At 34.3% G+C, this 12,110-nt stretch overlaps 1 long non-coding RNA gene across 1 annotated transcript in view; it reads left to right on the top strand.

Moving 5' to 3' along the window:
- The window catches only part of LOC117100217, a 31,866-nt gene extending 21,355 nt beyond the window's left edge, over positions 1–10,511 (top strand). Inside the window, exon 4 of the long non-coding RNA XR_004444100.1 lies at positions 8,101–10,511. This is a non-coding gene — a long non-coding RNA (uncharacterized LOC117100217). The remainder of the gene's footprint in view (positions 1–8,100) is intronic.
- Positions 10,512–12,110: the final 1,599 nt, after the last annotated feature.

The following is a 12,110-nucleotide window of genomic DNA, read 5'->3' on the forward strand; positions in this document are numbered from 1 at the left end:
ACTTTTTAAGTCATGTATCATGCATAGGAACGTTGACGCCTGCAAGGCTCTGGTTTTAATATTACTTTTTACATTATGATCGGTGTCACGCCGTAAAAAGCAAGGTGTTTTCTAGCCAATGTTGCTTGGCGGGCCGCACATACAGGGTTTTTATTTCATATTCGCGGACCGCAAAAAAATTGATGTTGGGCCGCATGCGGCCTGCGGTCCACACCTTGCCTGTCTGTTGTGTAATTTGTGCTTGAATGAATCTTAGTAATAATGACGTTAATTATGATTTATCGTTTATAATGCTGTCAGTTTAGTTGACATTAATATTTGGTTTTGTATTTATAAAATAATAATTTAGTAGGAATTTGAATATATTATTGAATTTATACTTGTTCAACAGTACATCTTTACAACTAAAATAGTAAGATTATATTAAACTTTTATACTATTGATGACAGGATGCTTGAGTATTTAACCCTTCAAAAAGTTTGACTGGACAGAGTTCAAAGGAAGCACAGCCTTCCAGACCTAGTAATCATGGATGGCACTGAACATTGGGGGCGGCAAACCAGTTGCTATCGGGCTTAAAACATGTAGTAGGCCTATTTAGTAAGCAAATCTCATCATAATCAATAGGCCTACTCCCACAAAATTTGACATTACATATTAATGCTGTAATACTTTGACAAAATTTACATAACCCAAAACACTAGGCTTAAACTTAGGACAGATTGAATATACTGTAATTACGATGTAATAAATGTAAATATAAATGCTGTTGAATATGTTTAGATGATTAAACACAAATAAGCATTACAGATGTATTGTGGGCTAGTCCAGCAGATTCAGGAATTCCTAACATCATTGATTTTTTTTGGTTTACAACTGGATTTTCTTTTCTGTCTTGTTGTAGTTTAAAAAATATTGTTTCCTAGTCTTATTATCATTGCATTAATCACATCAATAAATCAAGGTTTCTGACATCATGTATAATGTAAATGCTGTCATAATTGTTCACAACTATTCCTGATATGCCCATGTTGTCACCAAACTTTACAAAATGACGAGAATCGGATGGATTTCTGAGGTCGCTGGTATATAAAATAAATATATAAAGGAGATAACGTGAATCCTTGTTGGGATCAAGTTTCTGAAATGATAGTGTTAGAGAAAGTATTTTAAATTCTTACACATTGTGTATGATTTCTCGGGAAGTTCTGAATACACAAATATTAGATAAGGATTGCAATACTGACATTCATTCTGCTTACCACTGCTGAAGCAGATGAACGATTTACTTGATTTTATGTATCTTATCATAAAAAGCCAATTTGAAAAATTGTTAGCCCTACTTAAGACTGGTTCGGATTATTATTGGTTGACACTGTTGCTTGATAAGTAACGCATTCACTGAAGCAGTGTCTGAACATAGGGTAATCTTTAAGATGTCTACTGTTGCATGTTTTGGTGTTCGAGCACTGGCATCATTATTATCTATTTGTTTATATTGTGTTAGATAGAGAGATACCGTAGATAGAAATCATTCTTTATATTGGATACTCAGTCAGTATTAGTACACTGTTCTTCCTTGAGATACAGGGTATGGTCTTAAACCACATTAAATACAAAAACAAAATTGAAAGAAAAAATAATATAAATTATATAAGAAACAGAAAAAAAAAGGCAAATGGGTAAACTTAATTGAGATTTTTAAAGGATTGTAAGGAAAGAGAATGGATATTTCTACCAGTGAAACCTTTTTATTTGTTTGTGGGTGTCTATAAAAATAGTTTTTTCGAGCTTGAAATGCAACTAAGTTATTATGACGTTTGTGGATAATCCATCCGAGTGCTCAAAGAGCAACATACCCTTTAATTCATAAATCAGTAGGTATGATTGATCCATAAAATTTTACCAAGATCTCGTTAATTTGCTGTATTGGAAAGTTATTCCATCAAGTTTTATCCAAGGGAATTATTGAATATCTTACAAAGGATCAACTCCTTGAAATTGCAATCCAAACGATATTCCTAAAAGGTGTTCTACAAGCGAACAAAGTCAAAAAAAAAAAAAATCATAATATAACACAAAAATCAACACAGGCTGGCTGAGCTCCGTCTTGAATCTGCTTATCGAGCTCCGTCTTGAATCTGCTTATCGTTGTCTATTTATTTTCTTTCTGTCCAAAGTAAAGTGAAGAGTCATATAGAAAATTAAAGTATTTCTAGGTGTCATTTCATACAGTCTTTTACTCCACAAATGCATTTTTCTAGAGATCATGTTTCAATACACACAGACCAACAGCTTAAACATCTCATCCAAAAGACGGTGCGTTATCGTAACTTGCATTTCAGCCCTCCAGCTGAAACACAAGGTAGGCATCGATGGAAATTGAACCAGGAACCTAGAAATCTCCATGGTTCAGCGCACACACAGTGGCTACCGCCAGTTTAGCCGATTGAGTTAAGCTGCTCAAGAAAGTTGCAGATGTAGCAGAAGCAACTGAGAAAAAAGTACCCAAAAAATGGACCATTGTGACAGTGGGGTGTATATGTGCATATGTGCAATCATAATATTATTTATTTATTTTGTTTCATGCTTAAGGCTAATGCAACAGGTAGTACTGTATAAACCAAGTCTTTAGAGCATGCAGTTGTTTCTATTAAGAGGAAAAATCCTTCAGGTCCAGGATTTGGTTTTCACTCGGACTCTTTCATAAGCTTCAAATGCTTCAACTTTAAAGAACATCTAAATAGATCTAACATGCAAATCAGTCATTTTGTATCATAGTATTTTAGAATACAGTTGATGTAAAAAGCATGCAGCAAAGAACCAAATATAATGTCAGCATCAACACGAAATAGAAGGGGCCCAAGGAGAGACTTTGACTGGAAGGTGTATACCACCAAGCCCCATCATGTTTGTGGCTTATTTAAGAAAATTTATGATTATGGCACGTTTAGATTTTTAATTTATTATAATTTCTTTTTTACTCCAATTTATTTAATTTTGAAAACTTTATTTTGAATCCGCCACTGAACACGTAATTCTACAATACAAGGTTTGAAATAACGCTGGTCCGCCGGCGAATTGCTAGTAAAATGCATGGCGGACGTGTTAATTATCCCAATAACAAGTCTGTGTGACCAGTTAAAATTTCAATAAAATTCTTCCAAAATATCTAAGGTTTTATTTACTCATTCACACGATGTCTTTACAAAATATTTCACACAGATATGTCAACAAGATCGCTATTTTCTGTTTAATGTCATGATATTTGTCAGGCTTTGGTATTTCAAGGTCTTGGGCTCAGTCTTTCAAGGTGAACAGATGAACATCACGCACTGGCTAGATCATGAAGGATGGGCGGATGCAGGATTTGGCGGTAGCGGGTGTGTGAGGGTCCACCTCACTGCCACCACCATGGTTGGGTCTGAGGGAATAGACAATTTTGACAATAGGGACCTCTCAGTCGCAGATCTATAGTTCTAGCTTGGTTTCCATATAATCGTTGGCCCTATCGGCGACAGTTGTTGTTCACAGACGAATCGGGGTGCTTTCCAGATTGCGCAGGGCAGCTAGCAATGTACCCTGATTCGTCTGCGTCTGCAACACAATCGGAAAAGTTGAACCAGGTTCAACCTTTCCTGACAATTGTTGGCGACTGTCGCCGATAAGGCGAGCGATTCTATGGAAACCGAGCTTTACCCTGACTATCGCACATATGAGGTCCCTGAGTAATGTTTGCTTGTTCCATCGCTGGAAAACTATTTTAGACGTGGGGCTGGCGGGGGAGAGGGGTGGTTTGCGGTAGTTTTGGGATTCTCTTAGCTTTTCTAGATGCTGAGAAATGCACCTAAGTGCATTCCGGGACTTATATTGATGAATGAATACACACTGAATTTATAGTTTCCCCCTATTTTACCATGGACAATTAATAATGTGATGATGATAATGAACACAATCGGACAACAGTAATTATCTACAATTTATATAATCAGTAATTTCTCGACTGTCATGAAAATATTATATATCTAAAAAATTTACATTATGCATGCTCGGAAGTGGAAAGTTTAACGTAAGAGTTTGATATGTCACATGTTGCTTTCTGAATGGTCTTTAATGTTACATTCTAATATGACCACAACATAAGGAAAAATACTTTGTCACCTACAAAGTTCCAACCCATATACGTTTATATTTCCTTAGCTTAAATCATAAGAAAGTCTCTTTATCCATTTTCAGGAAATTATACATTTTATAGATACACCAACGTGGGAATTTTGTTTTATGTTGTTTGTTAAATCGTCGTCTTTTAAATTATTACAGTGTATATGACCACAACATAAGGATGTCCATTCTTTAAATGTTTAATAGATACTACAGAGAATTATGATTGTTTATCACAATCAGGGATGTCACCAGCTTTTTGAAGTGCCGGTCGGCGATCATTCCGCGTTTTCCCAGGGGTTAGGGTACCACCAACCAGCCGCATTGTTTGCCGTAATTTCACATGTTTGACGATTACCACGATGAATGTGTATGTCACTGATTCATGTGCACTCATTTATTTATTTTTTGTCCATTTACATGCATTAAATATCAATTATAATTAAAAGTGAAAAACTTAAAATACAAAATGAAAACAAAGTAAAGAAATAAAACATAAATCAGGTTTCGTAAATTTTTAATAATCTTCCTGCCCCGGACCATGATCTCATAATAAAACACTTGAATGGTCACGATTTCAACTTTAACCTTTGAATGTGTACAGAGCAACCGTGTCATGCAAGCCCACGATGTTCGCTATGACTCAACTGGACCTAGGCCTAGGCTGTTAAGTTAGCGATGAATAGCAGCATGAATTAACGTAACCACGGAAACATTTATTGTATTCTTATTGTCTTTTAGCTTGTCTATTGTGTTTAGGTAAACTAATTATTTTGTTACAAATTGTAAACTGTTGAAATAATAGTGGTGGTCGGGAGCCTGTAAATCCTGGTCGGAAATGTTGAGTGCTGGACGGGCCCGTCCACCGCCGACCAGCGTGGTGACATCCCTGATCACAATCATTATACACATGTTCCAATCCAATTTCAATAAAAAAAACAAATAAATAAATACGTTTTCAGTACACGTGCTAACATGGCATGATTAACTTAACAATTTTGTTAATAATGTGGTTCTAAAATTTTATTTTAACATAACGAATTCAGCCGTATGTTGCTTTCATACATAAAACATGGTGTTTTTGATTTTATAAATAAAATAAAAGTTTTTTTACTTGTTATTTATTTCTATGCATTACTAACGCGAAAAGCTGGGGATGGGTTGGTTTTACTTGTGTCAAGTTCCTACATTTGTGGTTGTTCTGTCAAATGGTAAACAAAATAATGTTGAATGAATATGATCTAGCCTGGGTTTAAATTAACTTAAAATATATTGGCAAAAAAAATTTGTCGGCGACCTGCGCTGACAAGGTGAGTGATTCTATGGAAACCGAGCTTTACCCTGACTATCGCACATGTGGGGTCCCTGAGTGGACGGGGTCATAGTAAGAGAACGTAATGTTTGCTTGTTCCGTCCCTGAAGACTATTGTAGACGTGGGGCTGGTGGGAAGGGATGGTTTGTGGTAGTTTTGGGGTTCTCCAAGCTTCAGAAAGTTTTGATTTCTAGATGCTGAGAAATGCACTTGCATTATGAGACTTCTATTGATGAATGAATCAAAGTTTTCCCCCATTCTACTACCATAGACAATAATTGATGATGTGATGATGATAAGGAGGAGAAAGATGCATAGTAGCAGGTGACAACAGACTCCTGTGCAAGGTTAATTAACAGGCCCTCTGATATGAGTATCAACAAAAGCCCCTATCCTGAGTTTGTCGTCACATTTTCCAATGCACACAACCGGACAACAGTAATTATCTACAATTTATATTTATCAGTACTTTCTTGACTGTCATAAAAATATCATATATCTAAAAAATTATGTTATATTCATGCTTGGAAGCGGAAAGTAAAAGTTTGATATATGTTTCATGTTGTTTGTTGAATGGTCTTTAATGATATATTCTAATATGACCACAACAAAGGAAGAACCCTTTGTCACCTACGAAGTTCAGACCCCATATACATTTATATTTCCTTAGGCCAAAATCATAAGAAAGTCCGCTCTGTCAGTTTTCAGGAAATTATACATTTTATGCAAGCACCGATGTGGGAATTTTGTTTTTAATGTTGTTTGTTTAAAAATATTACAGTTTCTATGACCACAACATAAGGAAGTCCATTCTTTAAATCTTTAATAGATAGTGCAGAGAATTATGATTGTTCATCACAATCATTATACACATGTTCCAATTCAATTTCAATAAAAAAAATAAATAAATAAGTATGTTTTTAGTGCACGCGCTGACGTGGAATGATTAACCTAATAATCTTGTTAATAATGCGGTTCTAAAATTTTATTTACATAACGAATTCAACCGTATGTTGCTTTTATACTGACAACTTCTCAATCAAACTTTTTTTATTTTATTTACATAACGAATTCAGCTGTATATTGCTTTCATACATATAAACATGGTGTTTTTGATTTTATAAATAAAAAATCAGCAAATTTTTTAACTTGTTATTTATTTCTATGCATTACTGACGTGTAAATCCAGGGATGGGTGGGTTTTAGTATTGTCAAGTTCCTACATTTGTGGTTGTTCTGTCAAATGGAAAACAAAATAATGTTGAATGAATATGATCCAACCTGGGTCTAAAATAACTTAAAATTTTTCAGCAACGAAAATTTGTTCGGCGACAGTCGCCGACAAAGTGAGCGATTTTATGGAAACCGAGCTTTACCCTGACTATCGCACATATGGGTTCCCTTAGTGGGCAGGGTCATAGTAAGAGAACGTAATGTTTGCTTGTTCCGTCCCTGAAGACTATTTTAGACGTGGGGCTGGGGGGGAAGGGTAGTGGTGGTTTGGGGTAGTTTTGGGGTTCTCCTAGCTTCGGAAAGTTTTGTTTTCTAGATGCTGAGAGAGACTTCTATTGATGAATGAATACACACTGAATTCATAGTACAGAGGCCCGTATCCCGAGTTCGTCGTCAATTATCCAATGCACACAATCGGACAACAGTAATTATCTACAATTTTTATAATCAGTAAATGTTAAATCCAATTTCAATAAAAAAAATAAATAAAAAAATATGTTTTTAGTGAACGCGCCGACGTGGAATGATTAACCTAATAATCTTGTTAATAATGCGGTTCTAAAATTAATCTTAAAAAAAGAAAAAATAATGCATTTTTATTGTACCGCCACCAGTTGGGAAAGCAATTAATTATGCATAAATGTCTTCTATGTTTGGTTGATTGAACGTTTCAATGCTTAGTGGGTGGACGGTCGGATATAGTGCATAACTCTCATAATAATTTCATATTTCAAAACATTGTTTGGAGTATATGATCACGTTCCATGATAGATTACATCCACAGGGTGCCCCTAAGCCAAAATTTCAAAATTGAAGAAAATGCATTTTTCACGACAGACAGTGTAGATTTAGGCCTACTGGTTAAAATGTAAAAATTGAAAATTTTATTTTTAAATCACAGAAAAGCACAAATTTATATTCAGTACATTTTTGACTGTCTAGGAAATTTGGACCTTATCAAATCACACCTTATCACACTAGTAACACCCCATGTACTGCACAGGCTTGGAAACTTTACATTTTACTTTCCAATTAATGCAGTATTGTACGCTTATTAGATATCTTACTTTCTCAGTATTTAAAAAAAAATGCTTTTTACACTTCCAACGCTGTGTGATTTGAAATTTACATACCATTCACGTCGTTGCTCTTCTTTCCGCGTTCATTTTCAGTCTCTCAATGCCCGGTGGTCATTTTTGACTTTCTTTTTAGATGTACTGTATCAAAGTGCGTTCATAAGTTTTAAACTACCAACTCCATTAAAGACTTTGTTTTTTTTTTAACGAGTAGCATTCGTTAAAATAATGAAATAATAATTAATCAAAAAGTAATAATTAAAATAATTTTATTTAAAAAAGTTAATTTTGTCAACATATTTTTGTCTTTGGTTTAGGTAGGTGGCATTTCTGACAGAAAGAGTTGGAATTCGCAAGACCACCAGGCACTGCTATCACTTTATATTGGTGAACAGTGCGAAGAGGTCTGGATCTGCGCCTGCGTCTAGGTGTCCGTATTTGGACTCTCATACCTTTCAACAATACAATACAACAATTATTTAAGGGGGTGCAACTGCACCGTTTGCACCCCCTCTACATCCACCCCAGGGAGGAATCCATGGCTAGACGAACAGAGGGAAGTCACCATCTCCAGCCTCTGCTTGTCACATGTTACAGCGGTGCTCACACAGAGGGTTGATTTCCCTCTGTGTGAGCACCGCAAAGTTACAACATCCATGTCATGTACTCATCCCACAATGCAGAAAGGACAAAAAGTTTATAAACAACGATTTCTTGATGAAATAACGCAATAATCATCGCTGTCAAGAATTTAAAAACTTGGCCTAGCAAAACACCCTGTGAATGAACTGTTCGTACAGCTAGCACAGTCCCAATAGCTTTTGGCATGGAGATAATATCTGTTAATTAAAACGACACACCAGTAAAATGTTAGATAAAGTTAAAGTTACGCCTTCCATTGTTTAATAAAGTGCATTATTGCCTTATGAATCCTAAAAATCGATTGTAATCAATCTGAATTGAAAAAGGAACTCGATGTTTAATTTGGAGTTTGGTATGTTATTCATATCAGTCTACATGTAAATTACAAATGCATTGCTTCACTCATTCCTCAAAAATGTTGCTAATTATGGAGGAAATTTGCAGATGAAATTTAAATTTGTTAGATTTTTTAGATTTGACTCTAACCATGAGGGTTTCTTATTTGTTTTAATAAATATATTTAATTAAAAATTTATCGGTTTATACAAATCTTGTTCCTGTCAGCAAGCTGTCACGCACTCTGAAACTTTCGGGCGATCTGACGTCATCACACCTAAGCACATGGGACATTTGCCCAGCCACATAACCCCACGAAAACAATTTACCAATTAGCAGGCAAAGTTTAGGAGGCGCGACTCGTCCCGATGTTTACAACAAGCATAGTTGCCAGAGTTAGCAGAATTCTGCTTCTTAGCAGAATTTTGACCGTTTTAGCATTATTTAGCATTATTCTTAGCAGAATTCTGATGATATTATCCATATGATTTTTTTTCCTTTCTCCTGTAAAAATAAACCATCGGGAATCCCAACTTTCCTCCAACTAGGGAGCTATGTACACAAATCTATGGTTAAAATCTCTGGGGAATCCCAAGATTTTACATTTTTTGCTAATTGCACCAAAAATTGATGGTTTTGAAGAAAATAATACACAAGGCTGTTAGAGCTCATAAAGCTCTATTAATAACACCAATTAGGAATTTTACAATTTTTCATGGTTTACCAAAACTATACTTTGGCTTTATAACTGATATTTTTTATGACCTTTCAAAAATAAACAGAAGGCTATATGAATCAAGCCTTATCCAATGTTCTTGCCAGAGTCTAGTCTTTGATGCCTCACAAATAGGCTTCAAATGTTGTATCTATAAATTATATATTGATATCGTATTTTGTGTGTATAGTTATGTTTAAATACTGTAGTCATAATTCAATTTGTGTGTGAAGAAAGTATTATTCAGAGTGAGATTGAGAGGAAGAGATGTGTCAAAACATTTGTTACCTATTTCAAACAGTGATAAATTGTGAGCAAAATTATTCATGTCATTAGATTTTTATAATTCAAACAAAATGCTATAGACTAAAATATCTTAAATAAGATAAAACAGTTTATAGTTAATAGTTTAGTCCTATTATATGAATTGTATTTGTTTGTGACAAGAAAATGTGTACTTGGCAACCAAACTTATCATCCAAAAAATCTGTAAGAAATACTTTACATGGTCCCAAAATGTGTCAGAGCGTGGATCTATTTTTAATGCCCATTGTCTCTTTTAGAATAGATTGGAGCCATGGCGTGGTGTGATTTTCTTATAAAATCCTAATATAAATTTTTTTATCTGATTTTCAAAATTATTTAAAAATTTAAATTTTTTTTTTAATTAAATAATTTTTAAAATTTAATTTGATTTATTATTATTTTTTTTTTTTTTGGCTTCTTCAGTCGTCAATTGTTACCTACCCAAGAGTGCTCTGTACGTACAGTACAAACAGATTCCTGTATTTATATTTCACGGCATAATTTCATACTGAGACAACAGAACGATTTTGCTGTATCTGTCAGTGTTACTTCATCGGTGATGGGCAGCATTTATTAGATAGCATGTCACAAATATGTTATTTGGGCCTTCCGAAGTTGGCAAGATAGTGGCTAGTGAAAGGGATTGAGGACCAGTAAAAATATTAATTTACTGGTCCACTTGGCTAGTTAAAATAAACCTTTAGGGAAACCCCTGCAATAGTTTATGTCAGTCAAAAATATTATGGAAGGGCCTCATTCCTCCTCTCAATTTATTTTTCAGATGGAATATATATGGTTCATTATAGTTTCTAAAACCTTGGTGTTTGTCAAGTAATTGAGATGATTTATCAAAGCCAATGCTTTATATTCAGCATTGTGAAGTTCACGGTTGTAAATTGGAGGTACATATTCACTCCCAAGTAATAAAAATAATTTCCCATTTGATATTCTCAAACAACGCGCTTGTGATATTGAAGGTTCTGGTAAAAGGTTAAAATCACAATCCTGTAAAACAGCTACTCATTTGTACCGCTATCCATTAGAATACTTAACAACCAAAAGTAATTTTAGCTAGATGCAAATTTTAAATTTAATTCTATTTTTGTTCTTGTGTGTGTTCTAATTGCACTACTACTGCGATGTATGGTACCATCTGATTTTCCGAAAGGACACAAATAAATACTTCTTGAATGTTGAATTTCAACATAGTTTCCAAATAACAATATATTTTTATTATTTAACAGGATATTTCAAGAGCATGACGAATGTAGCATGCTGATCATTATGATAATATTTGTATTGTCATGTACTTTAAAAGAGGTTGCATGACCTCAAAATAAAATTTTTTTTTAAATGGCTTTTTTGTTGAGGAGGTCTGGTGATTATGTTTACAATTTTTCGCACACACCTAAACGTTAAAGAAATTTATACGGTAGGAAAGCTGTTACTTCAAAGCTACTGTAAAAAGAGTAATTCTAGTTTAAAATTACACTTTGATAAAAAAGCTTTTAACAATATATAAACACAATCACAATAAAAGAAACAATAATATACCGTTGTATCTCAAAGATTTCCTTAGAAGGCATGTGCCAGGTAGAAATGGTCTTAGGTCGTCCATTGATGTTACCAGGCTCTATGTTCCACGTACTATTACCACCTTTGAGACAGATCTTTCTCGAATTTCGGACCCAAACTGTGGAATAACCCTGTCTCTTATACACATCTAGATGTGTATAAGAGACAGGTATTTTGTGTGTATAGTTATGTTTAAATAGTCGTAATTCAATTTGTGTGTGAAGAAAGTATTATCAGAGTGAGATTGGGAGGAAGAGATGTGTCAAACATTTGTTTCCTATTTTAACAGTCCATGTTAAAATCAAAATGTAATTGCAAAATTCAATGTCTAATGTATCAAAACGTAGGCGTAAATTTCTCAAAATGTAGTTCTAGTTTTAGTCATCCAAAAAAAATCTAAGAAATACTTAAGGCCTAAAAATGCCCATTGTCACTTTTAGAATAGATAGCCGTAGGCGAGGTGTGGTTTGCTTATCAACTCCTAAAATATATATATTTTTTTAATAAATTAATTTTTTGAAATGTTATTTTGATTTGTTTGTTTGTTTGTTTGTTTTTGTTTTTCTGTTACCTACCCTTCTTCACCCCCCGCTTATCAGCATTTGAAGTGTGTAGACCATAGAGCTATTAATAGACCGTGGGTTGAGGCTCCAAAATCGGCTTAGTTTACGAATTCTGTGACCCACCGATCCGCGCTACTTGGCATTCGCACAAAAATGTCAATACTATTTTATTGAAACATAATATAATTGT

This window comes from Anneissia japonica, unplaced genomic scaffold (genome assembly GCF_011630105.1).
Source record: "Anneissia japonica isolate Jap-2015-1 unplaced genomic scaffold, ASM1163010v1 scaffold6788_len1366326_cov149, whole genome shotgun sequence".
Taxonomy (NCBI): domain Eukaryota; kingdom Metazoa; phylum Echinodermata; class Crinoidea; order Comatulida; family Comatulidae; genus Anneissia; species Anneissia japonica.